Source organism: Seriola lalandi, unplaced genomic scaffold (assembly GCF_002814215.2).
Source record: "Seriola lalandi dorsalis isolate HSWRI2012SDOR001 ecotype SW California unplaced genomic scaffold, Sedor1 jcf7180002053686, whole genome shotgun sequence".
Lineage (NCBI taxonomy): Eukaryota > Metazoa > Chordata > Actinopteri > Carangiformes > Carangidae > Seriola > Seriola lalandi.
In genome coordinates, this window is record NW_019524239.1 from 393,947 (window position 1) to 403,159 (window position 9,213).

At 40.2% G+C, this 9,213-nt stretch overlaps 1 long non-coding RNA gene across 1 annotated transcript in view; it reads left to right on the forward strand.

Moving 5' to 3' along the window:
- LOC111651530 (uncharacterized) overlaps positions 1-4,658 on the forward strand; it is an 11,009-nt gene extending 6,351 nt beyond the window's left edge. Inside the window, exon 2 of the long non-coding RNA XR_015436944.1 lies at positions 2,437-4,658. This is a non-coding gene — a long non-coding RNA (uncharacterized LOC111651530). The remainder of the gene's footprint in view (positions 1-2,436) is intronic.
- Positions 4,659-9,213: the final 4,555 nt, after the last annotated feature.

Here is a 9,213-nt window from a genome sequence, read left to right on the forward strand (position 1 = left end):
GGGGGGGGGGGGGGGGGGGGGGGTTTGACAGCTGCAGGTCTGGTCATCCATGCTGGGTGAGACAGACTGACACTGAAAAGAGTTTTGACATGATGATGGCAAGAGTAATAGTGTTATTTCAGTCATTTGGAGAAAGGGAGTTACTGTGTGTGTGTGTGTGGGTGTGTGTGTGTGTGTGTGTGTGTGTGTGTGTGTGTGTGTGTGTGTGTGAGAGAGAGAGAGAGAGAAAGACAGAGAGAGAGGGAGAAAGAGACCAGTTTCAATAGCACAGCAAAGATATGCATCGAAGCAGAATTGGGAGAGGTGCTGTAATTTGACAGCAACATGTCAAAATCTATGATGTTGTTTCAGTGATTAGAGAAATAGGTTCTAGTTTTGAGTTTCACTGGTACAGTATAGGGGTGCGGTGCAAAGATAACAAAGGAGTAGCTGTTACTGTTATGAGTGAGGGGCAGAAATCTGTCTCCTTATCTAAATGTTATATATTGTCAGGTGAATTCATATGTCTGTGTCTGAGATTTGAGTAGGTTTAGTTTAAGACCAACAGTCACATTTTTAATCCACACTGAGTCATTTCATAATCCCAGGTCCAGTAAAAAGTCCAAAATTTACATAGTCTATGTCTCTGTTTCTGAAATCAAAGCATAGAACGAATAAATAATGTAAATAAAGATTTTTTTAAAGGGGATCAGGGAATCCTAAATCCTAAATTTAATCAAAATGTTTGACTCATTCAGCAGCCGAACACATTTGTAATGTTCCGTCTACAATGGAAATCAGAATATTCAGAAAGTTCGTACCAACCCTGTTGCAGAAGTCTCCATTAATGTGTTGTACTTACACGTTGCTTCGCTGCACCTTCTGTCCAGTTCACACCAAACCAGCTGCAGGAGGTTTAAGCCTAGAGACTGTGCTGCTCTGCCATTATGTGAAACCACCGTCTGGTTCTGTTCCTCTTAATGTTTTGGGTCATTATTTCTACTACCAACCAACCAGTCTGGAATATACAGTCCTACTGCCTGCACTGCAGTGCTAATAACGCATCAGAGCATGTAGTAACAGGGTCTGGTTCAACACTACCTTTGTACAGACACAGGGTTTGTAAGTCATCAACCTGTGGGACTCTGCATTAACTTTCAAGGCCTCATTTGCTTCCATTTCTGCGGGAAAACTAAGTGAACCAATGTCGTCATCCCTGAAAAAAGGCCTGTTTTCTATTAAATTTACACAATTTTTCAGTTTTTGGTGACCTAAACTTTTTCTTTTACCTTGTGCAGTTTACCTTTGTACCATTTAAGGATATTCACTGGACTTGAACTGCTTACATTTCAATAAAAAATGAAACAAATAGGGGGTGCTAAAACTTTTTACCAGTTAAAAAATAAAGATGTCACACATTTTCAGAAAAGGAACACAAGTCTGAAACACATAAATGTTGCAAGTAGCTAAGTAAGTAAAAATGTGTTTGTATATCATTTTAAAAAAACAAAAATGATAAAATTCTGCAACAGTAAATCTGACAATTAAGATCCTGCACAGTTTACTGGATTATGTAACAGAAGCTGCTTGTTTACCTGTCCATCACAAAAACAAGTGTGATGGTCAGATCCAGAAAAGGTAATGGTTGGAGTTTAAGTACAAAAAAGTTGGACCGTAGTGTAAATGAACATGACTACTGGACTTGAAACGAGGTTGTCGAACATTAAAAAGAAATATACACCTATATGATCCGCTCAAAATGCCGTTTGTTCCTCCTTCACATGAACTTGTCTTGTTCCTCTCACATGTGTACACAAGGTATGAATTGTACTTGTATCACAACACTAAAAGCTGACCTGGTGGTCCACTTTCCCACTTCATACCCTGTTTTCAGTCATTTACTCTATATTTCTTTTTCCCATTAAAACTTATTCTTTTAATTAGACTACTGTCTGCTTTGTTTCAGGCTGCACAAAGCAAGCATGGTAGCTGTCGGCTCTTTATGACCATATGTATCAATCACACACGCACGTATACACACATAGATTGATGTGGTGGCTTTAATCAGCTAAATAGCTCCACGCTAATGAACAGTGTTTCTAACCAGTTAGCAGACACTATTATAAAGCCATCAGAGTGGTACAAGCTGGATGTGTGTGAGAGAGATTACCGAGCTATGTTAAATATACACTGACATTCAAGGTTTTTTAATTTTTCTCCTTTTGATGATCTTTAAATAAATGTATATTACACTCATTTTCAGGTTCTCTCCCACAACCTCATTGTGTTTGATTTCAGACTACGAGTGAAATCAAAACATTTCTAATTTAACCAGAGACGTCTGGGGACCCTGTCCAGCCCCTTATACCAGTAATCGGTAAAGATCTGAATTTATGGCAATAACATCTCGCCTCCTCCTGTCTTTCCTCTTCCCCCTTCTCTCTCACCTCCTCCCAGCCTCATCTTTTTCCATCCTGGTGTTTTCTCTCCATCAGCCCCCGCTGCCCTGCGTTCTCATCCAGCTGAGGACAAGATCCAACCTCCTCCTTCACTCGCAGGCTTCCTCTGTAAGACAATGGCAGGGCAAAGGAGCTGTGTGTGCACAGAGGTGTGTGCGTGCATGTGTGCATGTGTTTGTGCGTGCGTGTGTGACTGTTTCTTTGCAAATATAGGCTACTTTTGCGTATTCGTGTATTGTAAGCATCTGTTTATATATTATTTCCATGGTTTTGTATCTGTGCATGTTTGTGGGTTTCATGTATTTTTGTTTATGAAATTCTAAGTTATCATGTGTGTGTGTATGTGAACGTGTCGATTTATGAAAGCGGGAAACAGCAACTATGTCACTGTAAAACAATAGAAGATTCACAGCGCTGCTCCAAACACACACACATATACACACACGCACGTGCACCCTCTTGGCACTCACTTCTCCTGAGACCTCTCTGAGTCGACCACAAGCAACTCCCTTCCTGCTGTAGTGCTGGCAGAAACACACACACACACACACACACACACACTGATGACACATCCCCCTGGGCCCACAAGTCATCAGGCTAAAGCTCCAACATTCATGCATCCCCTTTTTTAAAATGAAATGTCTAAATAAAGCACAAGGGAGACAGCAAAGTGAGGGTACAGGAAATAAAAGTGAGAAGTCTTGTACGTCTTATGCATGTATGATTTATTGATTAGATTATGGCTGTGAGAAGAGAGAAAGAGAAAAGTGTCATGTGTGTGCTGCCCTGCTTTATCAGCTCACTGTCCTTTCCTGTTTTGATAAACTATGTCATATGCAGCCGTGTTGGAAATCACTACATTATTCTTGCAAAGAAAATGATAGATTTCCAGTGTCTTGTGTTAGCCCATAGCCCACCGACTGTGTGTAATCTTCATGAGACAATAGCCTTGAATACCAGCGTTCTATCATAGAGGTATAATAATCTTTCTTTTGAAACCCTTCCCCCCTCTGTTTCGAGGGAAGCACTGAAGGCCCACTTCAGATGGACAAAGATGCTGTAGCCACCGCCCCCCCCCCCCCCCCCCCCCCGTGAATGCAGACAGTCACCCTGACATAAAGCTGATATCAAATACATGAGATTAAGGTTGTTTCATTGAGCTTTTCCTCCAATTCTCTTTCACAATGCAGTAACAGTCAATCAGCTGCATGAAACAGCCTAAATATAGGGTTTAAGACTTGTTACACTACTACCCACAGCCATGGCTTGTAATTGAAACTTTTCCATTCTGTTTTTTTTTTTTCAAATGCTTTGGCTGCTGAGGGGAGATTGGCAGCTCTGAGTGGCCAGCAGATGAAGCGGCTGGCACGCTAATGAATAGAACGCTGATTGCAGGATCCCCAAGATGCAAATTACTGTGCCTGCCACCCCTGACGACCGGCAATTACCGGGCCGCCGCCGCGGACGCCTCGTGCATATTCATCTCACCCGCTGGGCATATTGATCAACAACTTACTTCAAGCAAGAAGCAGTGAAATGTATCATGTCGCTCAGTCTAAAAAAGAAAAAAAAAAAAAACATTTTCTTTTTCCTGTTGTCAAAATTGACAGAGTAATATCAAGTAAGACGAGCGCGTTAACTGTGTAAGGAGTATTTATTGTAATCAGGCTCAGGTATGGGCTAATTGCTAATATTTCACATTCAAGAAGAAGTGACAAAACATGTCATTCATTAGAAAATAGTCTAAATTCAAATATTGATTTCTGCCAGTACTTTACCTAATTAACTGCACTTAAAGTTCACTGCCCTCAGCAATGACATGCAGCTTTAAATTTTATATTATCTTGACAAATATCTCGGTTTTTATAGATTCATTTTGCATATTAACTGATTTACAGTGGATAAAATCAGGAAGAGTATTGAATGCAACGCGTTTTTTTTCTCCAAATTTACTTTATGCCTCTTACAGTTTTGAAAGATTAGCTCTAGTTTTAACAGGCATTATTAGTCTTTGCAAGTCAGAATTATTGTCATTATGATAATAGCTGTTCATTAGTGACTGTGTTAAAGCAACAAACGGTGTTCCTGTTTTCATGCTGCTAACACGCACCTTCACTTACCCTATTATTTCAGCTATGTATTTAACCGGCGATGTGACTGCTGAAGTTTTTTTGTTTTAGTTTGTATTTTGTGAACATAAATGATATTTTGGAAAGCATACTTTTTATGGAGTCATTCCTGAGTACACACCAGCACACACACACACACACACACACACACACACTGAGTGCAGACTTCAGAACATGGAATATGAATATGAAAGGGCTTCTTTCAACAACAACGGAAAAACAAGAGTGCTGCCAGCAGTTAATGGGACCAAATGAAGGAAAGCTGAGCAACATCGGATTTTGAGCTCTCTCCCTCAAAACAAACATCCAATGATCACATTAGCGATGGATCACAGAGCTGTATCATTATTGTCTTGGGTGTCTTGTCTGGTTTAGAGCCACAGCCTCAGTCATTTTCACTTTTGAAAAAAAAATAAAAAAAAATAAAATGACAAAAACTTCCGTTCTTGGAGAGTCAAATTTTCAAAATGATTTTGAGTTTTTGTCCCAGCCTCATTTTTGTTTATACTCGATTGCCAGGAGTGATCCGAAATGTAACAATGCCTGCAGTATACTAATACATATGTATATACATAATTATATAGTTTATATATATAGTATATATATATGTATATATATATATATATATATATATATATATACATATGACATGAAGAACTTAAAAATGAAGATGTACTACATGGGATTCTCCAAATTTAGCTACCATGAGCGGCTTGCAGGTGAATGGCTGGATTAATCTCTTAGGGGGCAAAGATCTGGTGTTGGGTCTCAAGACTGAGACACAAGCCCCCCCAACAGCTGCCCTGCCTTGTGTATGTACCCTGTCAAGTGTCCAGCTAGAATAGTAAACACAGCAGACTACAGATGGCAGTTTTGTTATCATAAAACCCAGAGATCAGCTGGTACTACAATTTGAAAATGACCTTAATGTTAATTTGACATAAAGCTTTGGTACAATACATCAAAATGACAACATTCATGTTTACTATTGTACATTGTCCCAACAAAACATGGAGTACAGTAAATGAATGAAATGTGGGTGTAACTCTTGTCCTTCCCACTTCAAACCAGTGAGAAAAATCTTTAAAACTGTAGATGAAACGTGGCCCTTCTACAAAATTACCTAACAGTGCAGACCTGTCTCAGTTGATATTGTACTTTCCTGGTGTTAAATTACAAACAAACTAAATCAACACATTAATTAAAACAACTAACACGCAGTGAGGCAGTTGCCTGCTTTCCCTGGATGGTAATCAAGGTTACCTTGAGACTGGAGCCTCAGCAGTCTGAATCCTCATGCTGGGAGCTCATGGGAAAACTTCCATGAAAAGTGCTACCGAGGTGCCGCTGAGCAAGGCTCTAAACTCACTTAAGTGTTACAGTGGCTCAGCTGTCAACAGGACTGGAATTGTACCACTAAGCTGCTCCCAAAGGTGCCGCCCTCCCTCCTTCTGCTGCTACTTCCCCAGGCTGTGAACAGGATGAGAGTGTGTTCATAGCCAAGTTTCCCCTCTTAACACACACACACACACACATACACAGACGTCTTTCCCTTTCAACTTTTCATACACTCACCAGCTATGCATATAGATCCGTATCTTAAATATTACCAACCCTTCTGATAATAATCTCCACACACACACACTGAGTGGTCTGACGTGTTTCTGTCACACAAAAGCAACCTGCACTCAGGCGGGGGGTGGGGTGGGGGGGTTAAATGGAGGAGGAAAAAAAGAAACTGATATTTAAAGCAAGAGAAAAGAAAGAGCACATGCAGGTGCTGACCTCCAGAGTTGCTCACATATGTCGTTATCTGTCTGTAATTTCTCTGCTGCAGATCCTTATCTTCTTATCAGAGGACGGCTGGTGGACTGAAGTCCGCCCATCAAACACTGACTTGGGGCCCAAATTATATCAATCAGGGTCTGGAGTGGAGCGGCAGTTTGAGTTCCTTAAATTGGTGGAATAACGAATCTACTTCCCTTCATTACCTTAGATTTCAACTTTTGATGGGGAACTGTGAGAAACGGAGCAGAGGCAATGAATAAATTGTAGAAATATTTAGAGTTGAAAAGCACAAAAACCTCTGGGTGAGACTTTTCTCAATAATATACTTTAGTGTCGTGAAATTAGATGTGATCACATTACTTATTAAAAAAAATAAAAAAGTAAGTGATTGTTAACAACAGATTGCTTTATGCATAATTTGATCTGCCTTGCAAGTCAAATGGATCTCCAGAGTTCATCACACCTCAGGAAATGTCTGACTCACTTCTTTTCATCTCCCTTTGCCATCATTTGCCACAAGCTTTTGGACAAAATATCATAGTCATATGATCTGCAGTGATCCCATTCAGACTTTCTTAGCTAAGTGTAGATAATTGTATGCAGAACATACAAGAGTGGAGTAGAATAAATCTTTAATACCCCCGACGGGCAATTTGGCCACCAGACAGCAGTCAATGATACAGAAAAGTATGGCAATGGATAAAAACAGCAAACAGCGCACAGGTTATCACTGTCGTCGTCACTTGACATCATTTTGACTTGCGATCGTAGGAAAAGCACTAATAACAGTAGAGTCGACAGGAACAATACCAGGACCCTAAAACTGAAGCAGCTAAATGGAATTCAATCATCATGTATTCCTTCATTTACACCTGAGTTTTTCATACTGTGTCATGTTAACATGTCTCACAGCTCCTATCAGGCTCATACGGCCTGTTAAAGTTCTGTAAATGAGATTCAAGGCTGCTGAAAAGAACTGGGCAACATTCATGGACCCTTTCTGAGTCATTGCCGCTGCCCCACTATACGGTGATGATACTTACGAGTTGGAGGACAGCAGTTTTTCACATCTGCATATGCGATTTTTCCACAGCGTGCTCTGCCTCTGTACTCTGGCAGAAAGATGAAGATGATGAATCTCGTGGGGAAAAAGATAGTAAGGATTTTATCTATAGAGGACACAACATTCTGCTGTCTATGGATGATTTGGATGACTTTTCAATACTCTCGATATCTGCAGTGATGTGTGTTTCATCAGCACGTCCAATGATGCCAAACTCAGAGTATCTCCAAATTTGGTGATTTAAACGTTTTGAGGAAGGATTAAGCGTTTCGTTCAGCTCAAAAACTTCTCACACTTCTAAAGCGAAACAAAACATTTCAAACCCCATCTGATTATCTGAAAATAGGCCTGCTTTTCTTCGCATGAAACATCCACATTTTGGAGACTCAGGACAGCAACACTTATATTATGCCTCTTCTGGCATCACTGTCTGTCTGTCTTGTTTGTCTGCCAGTCGACGTGAACACAAGCGAGTCCTGCCAGCAGCAGAATTGTAACAGGAAGCAATCACTTCAGGAGCAAAATGACTATTGAGAGGCGTCAGCATGATGCTTTCTCCCTTTTTTAACAGCACTTTACCTGACACCACTGACAAAGCAGCTTAAAAAATTACACAATAGATTTGGTGTTTTAAATGTGTTTACATTAGCTATGGCTGTCATATTAATGTATCAGTGCTTCGTTGCTGTTTCCCTCTGCATCATGTTGTGTCATCAACTTGCAGTAGCTGCAGTTTATCCCTGAAAATTGACAGGAGCATTTTGTGTTTACGTCTTGAGCTGTCGTGCTGATTTTAGTGTGAATGTCATGTTCACATTCATTTTTCAGCACCCGAGTAAAAACCGTACAATTTTCTGTCTGTGTGGTTTATTATTTTTCCAGGCTTTGAAAGTGATGACCAGGCCTGGACGTCGTCAGCAACACAGCGTCAGCGTGGGTCTTCTCTGCGTCGGCGTGTGCATTTTGCTGCCGTGGTCACATGATCACTTGTGACAGGGTTCATGAGGGGTCAAGTGGGGTCGTGAGTAGTATCCTGACATCCTGCCAGTCTAATCACCTGTTTATTTATTTAACAAGCAAACTCTGATCCAAACCGACCGCAGGACTGAGAGTGAGGACAAAGAGAAAAGTGAGAAAGTGAAAGTAAGAGGAAAGGTTGATTAAGGTTCAGCTTGACTGGGATTGATCTCCTGTAGGGACATGTATCCCATATTTAACAGTATCTTTGGTACAATATGCACAGCAGGCCTTGTTCACTCTTAAGGTTACATGTGTCTTTACATGTGTCAAACAAACTCATATCATACCAAAAATGCAATGAACTGAATGTGGATTTGAAATGTGTATAAAATGACCCAGAACATTTCCATCTGATTCAAAGGTGCAGCCATAAAAATAAAAAAAAATTATAAATATTTAAATATTTCTCTCAGTATAAACACGATTCATGAAAAAGGCACACATTTGAAACAATACCATAAGAAAAAGTAAATTTAAGCATTCAGGTAGAATGAAAAGGAAAGCGTGGCACAATAGTAGCGTAGCTTGTTGCTGCCCTCTTTTGGAAAGTACTGGAGCCAGTTTGACTGTACACTCAGCTTGTGTTTACCAGCCTTCACCACAGAGTGGAGACAGATTACAGCTGGAACACTGGAGACCTCTGACCAGTGAAGGATGGGAGTAGGATATGCACCAAGGCAATAGCAACATTTTTTAACCGGTGTATAATCATAATAATCAAATACAATTTAAAAGTTTCTTTTTTAATATATTTTGTAATGGACTATATGTCCCA